Raw genomic sequence first — 16485 nt, 5'->3', positions numbered from 1 at the left:
GCACCCTCATCAAACCTTCACCAGAATAGATCATATTTTTCTAACAATAGGAATGATACCAGAAATTATTGCATCAGATATAATTCCGATTCCGTGGTCTGACCATAATGCAGTATACACTACTATAGCCTCAGCCATACCAAAAGCGCATGACCCAACGTGGTACTTACCGGACATAATGCTCAAACACCCACTACATCAGATGGCCATTGAACAAGCTTTAAAGGAATACATATCAATTAATAATACAACAGACATCTCCCCAATAACACTGTGGGAAGCTCATAAGCCTGTCTTGCGTGGTACAATACAAAGACAAATGGCACTATTTAAATGGGAACGCAAAAATCTAGCAAAAAAACTAGAACTCAATTTTAATGCAGCCTACATATCATTTCAAGATAATCCATCTCAGAGTACAAAATCTCATCTGGAAAAATCTAGATTGGAATACGATCTATTTCTCACTGAGTCAGTTGATAAATCCCTCAAACGCTCCAAACACAATTTCTACATGAATACAAACAAACCAGGTACATATTTGGCTCGGGCATTAAATTCAACTAACAAATCTTTCAAACCAATGCGTTTGAAATTATCAAAAAATGTTTACACTTGTAATCCAGTTAAAATAGTTCATAAATTTCACTCACATCTCGCAACTTTATACAAGACAAACAATGAATTTAATCCTACAGAGGCTGAATCCTTCTTCTCAAAAATAACCTTACCTGAGTTATCTCAGAATCAAAAAAGCAGTTTGGATGAGCCTATAACTATAGATGAAGTTGCTAACGCCATAAAAGACCTAAAACTTAACAAAAGACCAGGCCCAGACGGCTACTCGGCTTTATACTATAAAACATTCTCAGAAATACTCTCTCCCATTCTCACTGAAACTTTTAACAAACTTCTAGATGGACATTCTTTTCGGCAAGAAACACTAATGGCAATTGTTTGTATGATCCCAAAACCCCTTTCTGATGTTACTTCCTGTGTGAATTATCGGCCTATCTCTCTGTTAAACCTCGATATTAAATTATTAGCAAAAATAATAGCAAAACGCCTCAATAGCATTATAGGAAAATTAATACATAGAGATCAAGTAGGCTTCATGCCAAATTGACAGGCAGGCGATAATATACGCAGGGCAGTGTTATTGGCACATATTGCTAAAAAACGGAAAATCCCTTTATGTTTTCTATCTCTCGATATTAAGAGGGCATTTGACACAGTATCCTGGCAATATATGCAATATTCATTACAAAAATGGGGTTTTGGACCCCACTTTTTAACATGGATCAAAGCATTATATAATAAACCCAAAGCCTATATAAAATATGCTGGATACAAATCTGAAGCCTTTAATATCGAAAGAGGTACCCGACAGGGTTGCCCATTATCTCCCTTATTATTTGCCCTTATACTCGAACCCATGGCCCAATACATCAGAACAATCCAAACTATAACTGGCATTGAAGTAGGAGGTATTACACACAAATTATGTATATTTGCAGATGATATATTACTTTTTCTATCATCACCACAGGTCTCTGGTCCTAACTTAATACCAGCTCTTGATGGATTTGCAGCCCTATCCGGCCTTATGATTAATCCTAAGAAATGCCTAGTGCTTAATATTTCACTCACAAACATGGAATTGATCCCGGCTAGGGCTGCACTCCCATTCACATGGGCAGAAAAATCAATCCCATATCTTGGAATTCATTTAACAGCATCTCATTCTGACTTATTCTCAACCAATTATCCTCCTGTATTAAGACAGATCACAAATCTAATAAAACAATGGTCGCAACTTCCTTTATCCTGGATGGGGAAGATTAATGCAATCAAAATGACTATTCTACCCAAATTGCTTTATCTATTCAGAGTCCTCCCTATTCCAATTCCTTCCTATTTTTTGAGAATAGTACAAAAAAGAGCAACTTCGTTTATATGGGGCTCTTCTAAACCACGTATACCTATACACACACTACATCTTCCCAAAAATAAAGGAGGCCTGGGATACCCTAATTTTACTAACTACTACAGAGCAGCACATTTGGCCAGTCTGTCCAAATACCATGCAAAACAGGAAATCCCATTATGGGTATTTATAGAGGCTTCAGAAAATGACCCTCTATTAATATCAAATTTATTATGGCTTGATCCTAAAGACCGCTTTAAAATTCATAATCCCATAACTAAACACTTCTTATCTCTCTGGGATAAACTAAAAACCAAATATCAGTTACAATCTCCACACAATCCTCTCCTTTCTTTTATCAGAAATCCGGCCTTTTATCCGGCATGGATCTACCCAAATTCTTTTAAAGCTTGGACAACATCAGGCATTCAGACACTAAATGACTTCATAGCATCTAAATCATTCCTTTCATTCCCATCGCTTAGAGAAAAATATGATCTACCAAACTCTGAGATATTTAGATATCTCCAAATCAAAAATTTCTATACACCATTCCTAAAGGGGGATACACCATTATCCCAATTATCCATTTTTGAATCAATCTGTACAAAAGATCCATTTGCTAAAGGTACAATTTCATCACTTTATAATCGATTATATGGAGTAGCAAATCTTAATAGACCCTCTTACGTTCAAAGGTGGGAGGAGGACCTGGGACGAACTTTAGAAGACACGGACTGGTCTAACATATGGCTCACATCTAAGTCATCTTCACCCAACATCTTAGCACTGGAGACAAATTATAAAGTCCTAACTCGCTGGTACCTTGTACCCGCTAGAGTGGCAAAATATTCACCTAATACCTCAGCTCTTTGTTTTCGAGGATGCCCAGAAATAGGCACATATTTACACATATGGTGGACGTGCCCAGTAATCCAAACCTTCTGGAAGGAAGTCTTCGTGATTGCATCTAAAATATTTAAAAAAAATAATACAACCAGATCCATATTTAACTTTACTTAATCTAAAACCGGAATGGTTAACACTCTCTCAATTCAAACTAATGATCCAACTAATAACGGCTGCAAAACAAACAGTGGCCAAGGCATGGAAATCTCCTACATTGGTACTAGCAGAAACAATTCACAGAATGAATAATACAATGTCCCATGCTAAGATGGTAGCCATCGATCAAAATCAAATTCCAAAATTTGAAAAACTTTGGCATCCTTGGATAAAACAACAGTTCCTGTCAAACTTCAATGACTCTGTCCTGTTGCCATGGTAACAGATTAAATGACTTACAGAGACACCCATTCTAAGGCTTCAAAGAGAACTAAAAAGAATAATAAACTGACGAGCGGGACAACCTTGTGGACCATACCTCTACCTTTCAACCCTTTTTCTTCTTTCTCTTTCCTTTTCTCCACCTTACGATTAAAGCTCATTAACAGAATTTATTTGACTTATATACACTCTACTTGTAAACAATATGTATAGTAGGTATAAATCATTTAAATACCTACAAAAGTAACTAATGAAATTATATATATCTTTAATTTAGGTTTACGTGAACCCAATGTTTAATATTTGAAATGTCATGATATTTACCTATATAAACCCTACTGTAAGCTTACTTTATAGATCCTTGTAAACTTACTTTATGTATCTTTATAACATTGTATACTCAATAAACTTCTTTTGACAAGGAAAAAAAAACATTATAAATAACTTTCCTGAATGTATGTTGTATATGCCCGTCCCAAAAAAACAACAATGCTCTGCGCTTAGTACAATATTCTAACGGTGTATGTGCGGCACATAAATGATTATATGACTAGTAGCAGCTGCTTAAATAGTAGAACATGTATATAGGCAATAATGAATCAATTAAATTAGATAAATATATAAATACACAATTATAAATATATAAAGTGTCTCTTCAGTATTGCAGCAGCGCTGTGCACCCCAATACATTTGAATGAATTGTGTTTAATCTAATTCAGAAAGTTCAAACACGGATCTGATAGCCAGAGTCCCACCAATAAATAATCAAGATGTATTCTGTGAGGGTAGTAATCCTTTCACTAAGTGATACACCACGTGCTGGGGTCCCCAATGAAAACTCACTCACCAGAAATCAGATCAATAAAAGCCTTGATTAATAGTAGTAAATCTGCATCAATATCCAAAGCGACCACCAGATGTCAGTATTATTCCCAGTAGTTCCAATAGGATATGTAGAAGAAACAAAAATGCTCACATAGCGTGATACAGCTAAACATCTTTATTTAAACCATCCAAACACCCCCTTAAAACCTTGCGTACCAAAATTTAATAAACGTTGAGCAAAAATAATAAAGTGCACTGTGCCTGATTGCGTCCTCCAGTCGTGAAAACCTGTCAGGAGTGCTCCCTGTGTGTAGCCACAGTCACTTGCTTCCTGGTTCCTCGGTTGGTGAAGCGCATGCGCCACTTCCTGTGCGACACGTCCCTAACGTTTCGTCACTTCCTGGACTTCTTCTGAGGGCGTGACACACCAGAAAGGAGGCCGGTATTTATATAAGTGGCAGGCGGAACAAAAGATTGTCATATGTTCATATATATGCATATATACATTTTAGATATACAATTTTAATATATATTTATTTTAATATTCCAACATATGTTTATCAGGTGCAATTTAGCGTATGCGATTATTCAATACGTGCTAGGAAATCGCTATGCAGTTTTTATCTTTATTTATAGGATAAGCAATGTATGATGTAAAATTGCTAGACAATACATTTATTTTTCCAACATATGTTTATCAGGTGCAATTTAGCGTATGCGATTATTCAATACGTGCTAGGAAATCGCTATGCAGTTTTTATCTTTATTCATAGGATAAGCAATGTATGATGTAAAATTGCTAGACAATTCTTGTTTACTGAAAACTTTTATATTTTGAGAGTGAATATTTTAATCAGTTTTAATGAATACCGAAAGTGTGCTTGCTCAGTGATAGCGCTGCGGATCAATGTCCGCGCCGCATACACTGAATGATTGCAGGTATTCAAGGTACTTGTTTTTTATGCATTAGGTCATCTTCCACTAGAACCGGTATTGTCATGCTTAATACAACCTGTGGGAGCATAATGTCCGGATGATGTTATTTCACGCATTGCTGACAGTATTTAGCACTAGGGGCGGGGATGTGTGAGTCATCCGGGCGTTTGCTTCTGCTGATTGGTTGTTCCGCCTGCCACTTATATAAATACCGGCCTCCTTTCTGGTGTGTCACGCCCTCAGAATCAGTCCAGGAAGTGACGAAACGTTAGGGACGTGTCACACAGGAAGTGACGCATGCGCTCCACCAACCGAGGAACCAGGAAGCGTGTGACTGTGGTTACACACAGGGAGCGTTCCTGACAGGTTTTCACGACTGGAGGACGCAATCAGGCACAGTGCACTTTGTTATCTTTGCTCAATGTTTATTAAATTTTGGTACGCATGGTTTTAAGGGGATGTTTGGATGGTTTAAATAAAGATGTTTAGCAGTATCACGCTATGTGAGCATTTGTGTTTCTTCTACATATCCTATTGGAACTACTGGGAATAATACTGACATCTGGTGGTCGCTTTGGATATTGATGCAGATTTACTACTATTAATCAAGGCTTTTATTGATCTGATTTCTGGTGAGTGAGTTTTCATTGGGGACCCCAGCACGTGGTGTATCGCTTGGTGAAAGGATTACTACCCTCACAGAATACATCTTGATTATTTATTGGGGGGACTCTGGCTATCAGATCCGTGTTTGAACTTTCTGAATTATATTAAGAAAAAGACCCTGTTCAATTGGGGTGCACAGCGCTGCTGCAATACTGAAGAGACACTTTATATATTTATAATTGTGTATTTATATATTTATCTAATTTAATTGATTCATTATTGCCTATATACAAATAAATACCTTTCCCCCCTTTTTTTTATAAGTGATCACATTCCCTCTGTTTTCAGCTGCATAAGAGCTGGGGGGAGGAGAAGCAGCAGCATACAGAGCTTCCTAGTGAATAGTTGTGCAGTGGGGGCATGTCATGACAAGTCTAATCATTGGGGGAGAGCACAGTGAGTTCCCAGCATAGCTAGAGAACTGACCATGGTGTGCTCTCCTGCTTCTTGTGGTCAGTTTTTACTATGAAAGCAGAGGGACTGGCAGGATCTTTAGGGATTTCACATAAAGGAACCAATACAAAGAGAACAGGATATTCTCATAAAAGTTCATGCTACAGCAGGCACATATCAGGAATATGAAATGTTGGGGTAACAAACGCTTAAAGTGTATTTAAATGCTAACAATATATTTCTCTTATTTGGTTCTCTGGGTCTTTTAAAAATACAATTGAATGAATTGTGTTTTATCTGTTGTACAAATGCAGAAAAATAGCTGTTCATCCAGTCAGAAATCTTGTGAGCTGATAACCTCCTGTGCTCTCTTCCTCCACAGACAGTTATCAGCCAGCATTAATTCTAGCTTTCTTTGATGACTACAGAGGGGGAGGTCTCATATAGTCCTAACACACTCCCTTCCTAGGGTGAGAACCATGCTCCACCTCCATACAGTACGCATGTCATCCTAGGACAGCTGATCAGTAGTAATTTACATCTTTTTTCCATATCAAAAATTTTTAGATGACAGGATTGCATGGTTATAACTAGTTGTTTGTACCAGCTCTCCTATTATACATTTATTTCTGACCTTTAAGTTATAGTAATGTATAATTTCAGTGGAAATTTATTTCACTCAAAAGCAGATAATGGTTGAATTTCTAATGCTAACAGTAGTAAAAATTATACATATACTAAAACTCCACTCTGATTAGCTATTATCTGTTATTAGCCTCCCCCGAAGCAGCAAATTGTCTCCTTCAATGACATAAAGTAAAGTTTAATGGCTTCCTTCTTCATATATAATTGGCATGTTATTAGACAATTATTTCTCAAGATTTTTTTTCTCTGACATGGTCTTTCTTTTAAAGAAGTTGAAGTGGGGTAGCTTGTATCTATGCCATCAATTCTTTAATATTAGAATAAACAGAATGTACAACATGATCAAATGTAATTTTATAGTAATTGAATGTTCTAAAACTTTCTCACAATGTCTGAAAGTTTTCAAAAGGGCACTCAAGTCTCATTGTGCCAGATTCTGCTGACCACGCACACTAAAGAAGATTGTTGTACAATTAATTGATTTTGAGGCAGTAGTGTTACACTCCAGCTAACATCACAGCACATCTGTCTAGCCGGGGCCAGAGTTGGGCACAAGAGTCTACGATGGCATTCAGCATCTCCGATCTGGAGCGAGGGATACGGTAAGTCGATGGGGAGGAGATCCGCTTTCGGCTCCGAAACGCGTTATCGGCCATCACCCTCACCTGATGTCACACCAGCCATGTGCATTCCAGCCTGGCTCCGGAACCTGGGCCACCTCTCTGACTCTTTGCTTCCTTGTTCCACATCACCAGGGACTTGGACAGTTGCAGGACGGCTCTCTCTCCTCTTCCCCCCTGACGGACAAAGGACACAGCCGTCTACAGGAGGACATACCTTTAAATAAGCTAATTTTATTTAAACTTGCCCTCCCATAGGCTTTAAATAGTCATGTCAACAGCACAGCTTGCGTTCCGCAAACTGACCACAGATGTCCCTTCCTCTGTCTCCAGCGCATCACCGACATCACTCCAGGTGCGTCGGTTGCTCTTGGCTCTGCTCGGCTCCTCTGGTTCCCCTCAGTGTGGTGTCACCACTGAGTGGTCTGGCGCGCTGAGCCCTGTGATTTGGCCACATCCAGGCAGCCTCACACCTTCCCAGTCCGCACATACACACTATCCTCCCACTCCTAATGGCTTTATCCATCTTGGACCCAGCTATATCACCTTTTTCTACAGCCCCTGGGCTCCGTGGGACCGGATTTCCATCCTTTTCAACATGGGCATTGGCGTAACCTATGTGATACCAGCGAGCCCCCCGGATGTCTGTTCGCCCCTCTTCCCCATCTGAGGTCACCTGTGGTAACGTTGAATAACTTCTATCTGTCCATTACATCATTGTTTTTATACCTGTTTCCCAGCTGATTTTTAGACTTTAATTTTAGACTTCGCATCAGCTCATCATATCTGTGATGGAATAAACATTGTTGGATCATCATTCCATGGTTACAATTGCCTGTTTTTATGACTACTACACTTTGGATCTTACTCATAGAGGGCTGTTTATAGTTCTTTTTGCTTGTTCCACATTATTCCAGTGTTGTGCCAGCTGCACTGAGTTTAATCATTAGCAACCACGGATTGTTTACGTCACAGCTACATCCAATCATACATGACCCTACAGTCTTTTGTAGTGCTTCAGGATATTTTTTTATTTCTCTCTAAAGCATTAGACATGTGCAATTTGTTTCAGTTTCAAATTCGGACACATTTTTGGTTATTCGGAGACTCGGATGTATCCGAATCTCCAAATGAAATAGTAACGAATAGTAATGAATTTAGTTGAAATCCATTGAATGTAAAGAAAAGAATGCTACCATTACCCAGCAATAGAAAAATTTTTAAAAAAAATTGATTTTGGGGAGGACCCCAATGCCTCGTTTTGAAAAAATGTTGGTGTGTGGTTCTCCTTAATACCAGGGCCTGGTATGGACATCTTAGGTCCTCCCAAAATCCATAACAGACCCTTATCCAAGCATACAGCCCGGCGGGTCAGGAAAGGGGGGGCGAGCGAGCGCCCTCCCCCTCCTGAACCATACAAGGCCACATGCCCTCAACATGGGGGGGTGGGTGCTTTGGGACAGGGAGGCTGTGGTTGTGGGGGGGTCTGCAAGCAGAGGGCTTATCAGAATCTGGAAGCACCTTTTAATAAGGGACCCCCCCATGTGAATGAGTATCGGGTACCCCTACCCATTCACCAAAAAAGTGTCAAAAAGTAACAAAAACACAGAGACAGTTTTTGACATATTCTTTATTAAAAAATAAGACAGTGTACCCCCTCCCCTATGTAGCTCCATCATCAATCACTCCGCCCCCCGAAAAAAAAAAGACACTCTTACCGACACGGAGACCATCTGCCTACTGCTGGCTCTCAATTTGACAGTTCTTATATAGGTAAGGTGCAGCGCCACCTGGCTACATCACCTGATGGCTCTGCCCCTTCTGATGTCACAGATCCAGCATGCACCATTCCATGACGCCAGAAGGCAGCAGTGCCACCAGGTGATGTAGCCAGGTGGCCCTGCCCCTTACCTTAATAAGAAATGTCAAATGGCTTAGCCTGCAGTAGGCAGCCAGCCTTGATTTCAGCGAGAGCGTTTTTTTTTTTTCTGGTGTGGCGGGCGACATTATTGATGATGGATATACATAAGGGGGACACTGTTTTTTATTTTTTAATAAAGGAATTGTCAAAAACTGTCTATGTTTTTATTACTTTTTGACACTCTTTTGGTGAATGGGTAGGGGTACTATGTACCCCATACTCATTCACTTAAGCTAGGATTACTCTACTCCAGATTCAGTCTATCAACATGGAAAAAAACACTGATGCTCTTATGATCAGAAAAAGCAGGTGATATAGAGTTGACTGGTTGCTCGGCTAGATCTGCAAGGATTTGAGCTGTTTGCATCTGGTCAAACATGTGACTCTTGGAGAAGTACCCAGTGAGCTGTCTTTATTATCATTTGCATATTGGGGAACTTCTTTTGTTTTATGAAGATATTATTCATTGGACTACGAGACCTTAAAATAGAATATTGACTGACACTGTGTGGATAATTTGGCTCTCATTTATAGCATGGTGGCAGTTGATTTAAAGACATTACTTTTCTAACTGCATTTATTTGTATTCAATTTTAGATGCTATCTTGAAATGCAGCATGCAAGTCTGGTTTGGCTATCAAGTTATCTATATGCAAACTGATTACTGTGTTTGGAGGGATCACTTGAGAATTTAAAGACCCTTTCTTTGAATGAAGTTATTCTGACACATAGTATGAAATCCGGGTCTGGCAAAAATGTTAATTGATGGTACATGAACTTTTGCCATCTGTATTACATTTTACAGCTTATGCATCTGCAGACTGATCACAGTGTTTGGAGGACCACATGTGTATATATTTCAGCACTTTTAGGCAGGTTCCCTTGTATTAACAGGGGGAAATCTGCCAAGTGGCGCTGAATGGATTATACACAGCTAAGCAGGTTTTCTTATTACTAAGGCTGTTTATGGATTCTTCTTTCACAAGTGCTGGAAATGCTCTCCAGGTGAAATGGATATAATGAACATCAGTTTTTATATATGGATGATACATTAAACGTTTGTGGAAGTTCAACAAGGTATTCCATTTAAAGAGGAAGTAAAGTTTCCTGGATTGTTTGTACTTATAGGTACGCCTATAATAAGGCTTACCTGTAGGTACTGTAAATATCTCCTAAACTTGCACCGTTCAGGAGATATTTACTGTAAACGCCGCCGATGACGTCATCGGCGCATGCGCTCTGAAGGAACGGCTGCCCATGCCGTCTCTTCAGAGCCCTGTGCCATGACCAGCGGCTCCCACATGCATGCCTAGGAGTGACGTAATGCGCCTCTGGCTAGTCACACAGCCAGAGTCCTTGGACCCAAAGAAAGACAGGCGAAGATGGATGTGGCCTCCAGCGGTGACAACGAGGGCTTCATTTGCAGGTATTTTTCACATAATGTGCCATGCATACTAGCACATTATGCCTTTATTTGCAGGTCAGCAAATTTAAAAATAAAAGAGGCAGCGTTGACTTCCTCTTTAGGATTGGATATAGTCCTTTTTTCTGGTAGATGACTGCCTATTTCAAGATTTCTTCACAGCTGTATATTCCAACTGAGGATCTGGAGTATATAAATTTTAATTGCATCTACATCATTTTCTTTTATAATTTAACTTTTTGCTCAGTTGTGCAGCCATAACATAAATTGAGATATTAAGGTGGTACTTACACATGATTTTACTGTGAATCTTTGAAATTAGCTTTAATGGTGCATAGTTTGGTGTTCTTAATTAAGTTTAGATTTTTTATAGCTATGTTATAAAAGTATTAAAGACATTTTTATTATGCATTAGATATAGTCCCCCTCCATATAATATTCTAAATAAACAGTATCTATGGCAGTCACAATAAGAGGTTGAAAGGTTTTTGTGTTTTAGTGTATTTATATACAGTGCTTTGAAAAAGTATTCACACCCCTTGAAATTTTCCACATATTGTCATGTTACAACCAAAAGCGTAAATGTATTTTATTGGGATTTTATGTGATAGACCAACACAAAGTGGCACATTTGTATTCAGCCCCCTTTGCTCTGATACCCCTAACTAAAATCTAGTGGAACCAATTGCCTCCAGAAGTCACCTAATTAGTAAATAGAGTCCACCTGTGTGTAATTTAATCTCAGTATAAATACAGCTGTTCTGTGAAGCCCTCAGAGGTTTGTTGGAGAACCTTAGTGAACAAACAGCATTATAAAGGCCAAGGAACACAACAGACTGTCAGGGATATAGTTGTGGAGAAGTTTACAGCAGGGTTAAGTTATAAAAAAATATCCCAAGCTTTGAACATCCCACAGAGCACTGTCCAATCCATCATCCAAAAATGGAAAAAGTATGGCACAACTGCAAACCTACCAAGACATGGCCGTCCACCTAAATTGACAGGACGGTCAAGTAGAGCATTAATCAGAGAAGCAGCAAAGAGGCCCATGGTTTCTGGAGGAGCTGCAGAAATCCACAGCTCAGGTCAGAGAATCTGTCTACAGGACCACTATTAGGCTTTATGGAAGAGTGGCAAGAAGAAAGCCACTGTTGAAAGAAAGCCGTAAGAAATCCCATTTGCAGTTTGCGAAATGCCATGTATGGGACATGGAAAACATGTGAAAGAAGGTGCTCTGTTCAGATAAGAAGAACATTTAACTTTTTGGCCTAAAAGCAAAACACTATGTTTGGCGGAAAACTAACACTGCACATCACCGTGAACACATCATCCCCACCGTGAAACATGGTGGTAGCAGCATCGTGTTGTGGGGATGCTTTTCTCTAGCAGGGACTTGGAAGCTGGTCAGAGATGATAGGAAGATGGATGGAGCCAAATACAGGGTGATCTTAGAAGAAAACCTGTAAGAGTCTGTAAAAGACTTGAGACTGGGGTGGAGGTTCACCTTCCAGCAGGACAAAGTCCCTAAACATACAACCAGAGCTACAATAGAATGGTTTAACTCAAAGAATATTCATGTATTAGAATGGCCCAGTCAAAGTCCAGACGTAAATCCATTTGAGAATCTGTGGCAAGACTTGAAAATTGCTTTTCACAGACGCCTTCCATCCAATCTGATAGAGCTTGAGCTATTTTGCAAAGAATAATGGGCAAAGGTGTCACTCTCTAGCTGTGCCAAGCTGGTAGAGACATCGCAAAAAATACTTGCAGCTGTAATGGAAGCGAAAGGTGGTTCTAAAAAATATTGACTTAGGGAGGCTGAATACAAATGCACGTCACACTTTTCACATATTTATTTGTAACAAATGTTGAAAAACATTTACCTTTTTTTTTTCCACTTCACAATTATGTGCCACTTTGTGTTGGTCTATGACATAAAATCCCAATAAAATACATTCACAATTTTGGTTGTAACGTGAAAAAATTTGGAAAATTTCAAGGGGTATGAATACTTTTTCAAGGCACTGTACTTCAAGGCACTGTACCCAGTGATTCCAGGTCTAGGCAGTGAGTGTTGCAGGCTCTCATGTTGGTCATTTGTTATTTTGGATTTACATACATTATTTTCAGTTGTAGTATTGTCTATGTTTAGTCCTAAGTCTTTACTTATGGTATCTGATGATTTTAAAACAAATGGAAAACTTTCTTTTTTCCATCAGCATAATTCAGTAACCAGAAAACTGTGTGAAAATTGATTTTTGGACAGGCAGGTGTGAGTAAAGGAAACAATCCTTTCAACAAGTCAGTAACTCAAACTGTGCATGTACTGTATTGTTTAATACAGTGCATGAGTACAGCTGTCAAGGGATGAATGATGTGTTATAAATCTGTTTAAGAGGTTGTATAAAGCCAATGCCAGATAGTAATAATAATATGCTTATTTCATTAGATACAGAGCTTCCTCTCCTGTCTGGCAATCCACTGCCTTTTTGTATAAATATTTCCTCTTTTGCCTTTGTTGGCTTAATTTTCGGTCTTTTTTAAAATATTTTCCTCAAATGTGTCTTTCTTCAAATCTGCTAAAATGCTTTCAAGCATTCTGTTTTTGTACTCTGAGGTTATAATTTTTTCTTCTTTTATCACAAATGTCATTTTTTCTGTGGATATATTCCCATCATATAAAATACTGCTCCTTGAAGGCCATTGCTATTGTCTTTTTATAGGTTAGTGTCTTACTTTAATTGTAAGGTTTTATTAAATAAGGAGGGTGATAAGATGAAAAATGGCAGTTGTTGAGTGAGAACTAATAGGGCTTTTGAGGCCTAGCACTTTTGACCTCCGATACTTGATTGTTCACATTCAGCCTGGAGCTCCATGCTATCCATATGTCTTTGGTGTCATTCTTGAAAGACACTAGTTAGTGGTCATTCTTGTCATAAAGCAGGGATTTTGATCTCAGGCAGCAACCTTTAGGAATGGCATAAGGCCCAGACTGTGTTTAATACTTATAGGCCAGTGTCTAGGGCAGAAGGGTTGTTGCAGTGGACACCAAACCTCACAATTCACAAATTATAAAAACATTTTCTTCTCTCTGTCTACTTCTAAAAGTCAGTGGTTCTCAACTCCAGTCCTCAGGACCAACCAACAGGCCAGGTTTTAAGTATTACCTTGGGGAGATGCCGACTAGAATACTGCAATCACTGAGCAGCAAATGATATCACCTGTGATGTATTTCAGTTATCTTGCAAACCTGGCCTGTTAGTGGGTCCTGAGGACAGGCGTTGAGAACCACTGTTCTAAGTTAAGGTAGAACTAAGTTCAGGCCCACATATCAGGACAATCCCTGTCCAAATCATGCCGCCATAGCCTCCGCAACATTTCTAGAATGCGCCCCTTTTTTACTAATGACACCACCAAGCTTCTAATTCACTCCCTGCTCATCTCTCGCCTCGACTACTGCAACTCCCTCCTCATTGGATTTCCTTTACATAGACTATCCCCCCTTCAGTCTGTAATGAATGCCACTGCAAGACTCATCCACCTTACCAACCATTCAGTGTCCTCCACCCCTCTCTGCCAATCCCTCCACTGGCTTCCACTCACCTAATGAATAAAATTCAAAGTACTAACAATAATTTACAAAGCCATCCATAACTCTGCCTCCATCTACATCACTAACCTAGTCCCAAAACACCAACCAAGCTGCTCTCTTCGGTCATCCCAAGACCTCCTGCTCTCTAGCCCCCTTGTCACCTCCTCCCATGCTCGCCTCCAGGATTTCTCCAGAGCTTCTCCCATCCTTTGGAACTCCCTACCACAATCTGTCCAACTGTCCCCTAATCTATCCATCTTTAGGCAATCCCTGAAAACCCTTCTCTTCAAAGAAGCCTATCCTGCTTCTAACTAACACTGTTTTACTTCCTCCATCAGCTCATCCCCCCCACAGCTATTACCTTTGATATCAATTGACCCAAACTTTTTAGATTGTAAGCTCTAACGAGCAGGGCCCTCTGATTCCTCTTGTACCAAATTGTAATGTAACTGTAATGTCTGCCCTCAAGTTGTAAAGTGCTTCGCAAACTGTTGGCGCTATATAAAACCTGTATAATAATAATAATAATAACTAAAAGCAAAATCATTTTTTTTTTCCATTTTAGATATAACCATTGTCGGTTATTTTCCCTTTTGTATCCCTTTGGAGATATTTCCTTTAATGTCCTGTCCCATATTTAAAAGTGGAAATGAGAGGAAATCCCTTCAATATGAGGGATAGCCTGGTTTTTACACTGAAACTAGTGTCCCCACTAGAAGATTTCTTCTCTGTTCCTCTTCATGTGACAACCCAACAAAACTTGAAATTCTCTTCCAATTTCACTCTCAGTGATTAAAGTAAACAGAACATATAGAAAGCACGAATCCTGCTAACAGAGACACAGACAGTAATACAATCCTGAATGTTATTCTAATCCCTCCCCCCTCTCAAACTCAAAACAAATTGCCTTTTTTATGCTTTACAAGTCTGTTTATAGGGAACTTTCAACTATCTCTCTCATTTTTAAGATGCTAATGGACCAAAAGTCCATGCTTAGACTTTTTAGATCAAGGTTATATTGATTTATATATTCTCTGCCATGCCATGTGCTAGGAAGGAAGTCAGGAAAAATCTTTTTGTCATATGGTGGCAAAGTTTTTATATGTATGCAGTATGTATATATTTTTAAAGTGTAACAGTTGCAAAATTTAGCAGACCTTAGATCTTAGCAACCCAATGTACAGACATTCATGAATCACTTGTTGCACTTACATGTAAGAGTTTTAGTGGCTCCATTACGTGCAGAAATGATAACACTCCTGAAAGAAGGGACTGGAATGCTTGTATGTAATTTATTATTATTATTATTATACAGGATTTATATAGCGCCGACAGTTTACGCGGCGCTTTACAACATTAGGGCAGACAGTACAATTACAATACGATTCAATACAGGAGGAATCAGAGGGCCCTGCTCATTAGAGCTTACAATCTAGGAGGGAGGGTCAAGTTATACAAGAGGGTAACAGCTGTGGGGGATGAGCTAATGGAGAAAACAGTGCAGTTGTTAGATGGAGGCAGGATAGGCTTCTCTGAAGAGGAAAGTTTTCAGGGATCACCTAAAGGTGGATAAATTTGGATACAGTCTGACAGATTGGGGTAGGGAATTCCAGAGGATGGGCGAGACTCGGGAGAAGTCCTGGAGGCGGATATGGGAGGAGGTGATGAGGGAGCTAGAGAGCAGGAGGTCTTGGGAGGAACTGAGACGGCGATTAGGTTGGTATTTTGAGACTAGGCTAGTGATGTAACTGGGGGCAGAGTTGTGGATGGCTTTGTAACTTATTGTTAGTATTTTGAATTTAATTTGTTGGGGGAGTGGCAGCCAATGGAGGGATTGGCAGAGAGGGGTAGCAGACACTGAGCGGTTTGTAAGGTGGATGAGTCTGGCAGCAGTATTCATGATGGACTGAAGAGGGGATAGTCTATTTAAAGGCAAGCCAATGAGGAGGGAGTTGCAGTAGTCAAGGCGAGAGATAACCAGGGAGTGAATCAGGAGCGTTTGTGGTTTCATTGATTAGAAAGGGACGTAGTTTAAAGATGTTGCGGAGGTTGAGGCAGCAAGCTTTGGAAAGTGATTGGATGTGGGGCCGAAAGGAGAGTTCAGAGTCCAGGATAACACCTAGCACCCTAACATGTGGGGAGGGGTGGATGGTTGTGCCATTGCTCTTGACAGACAAGTCAGGGGAAGAGGCATGTGGGGGAGGAAATATTATAACCTCGGTTTTGGACAAGTTGAGTCTGAGGAAGTGG

The sequence above is a fragment of the Aquarana catesbeiana genome, linkage group LG01 (assembly GCF_042186555.1).
Source record: "Aquarana catesbeiana isolate 2022-GZ linkage group LG01, ASM4218655v1, whole genome shotgun sequence".
NCBI lineage: Eukaryota > Metazoa > Chordata > Amphibia > Anura > Ranidae > Aquarana > Aquarana catesbeiana.
This window is presented reverse-complemented; position numbering follows the sequence as displayed.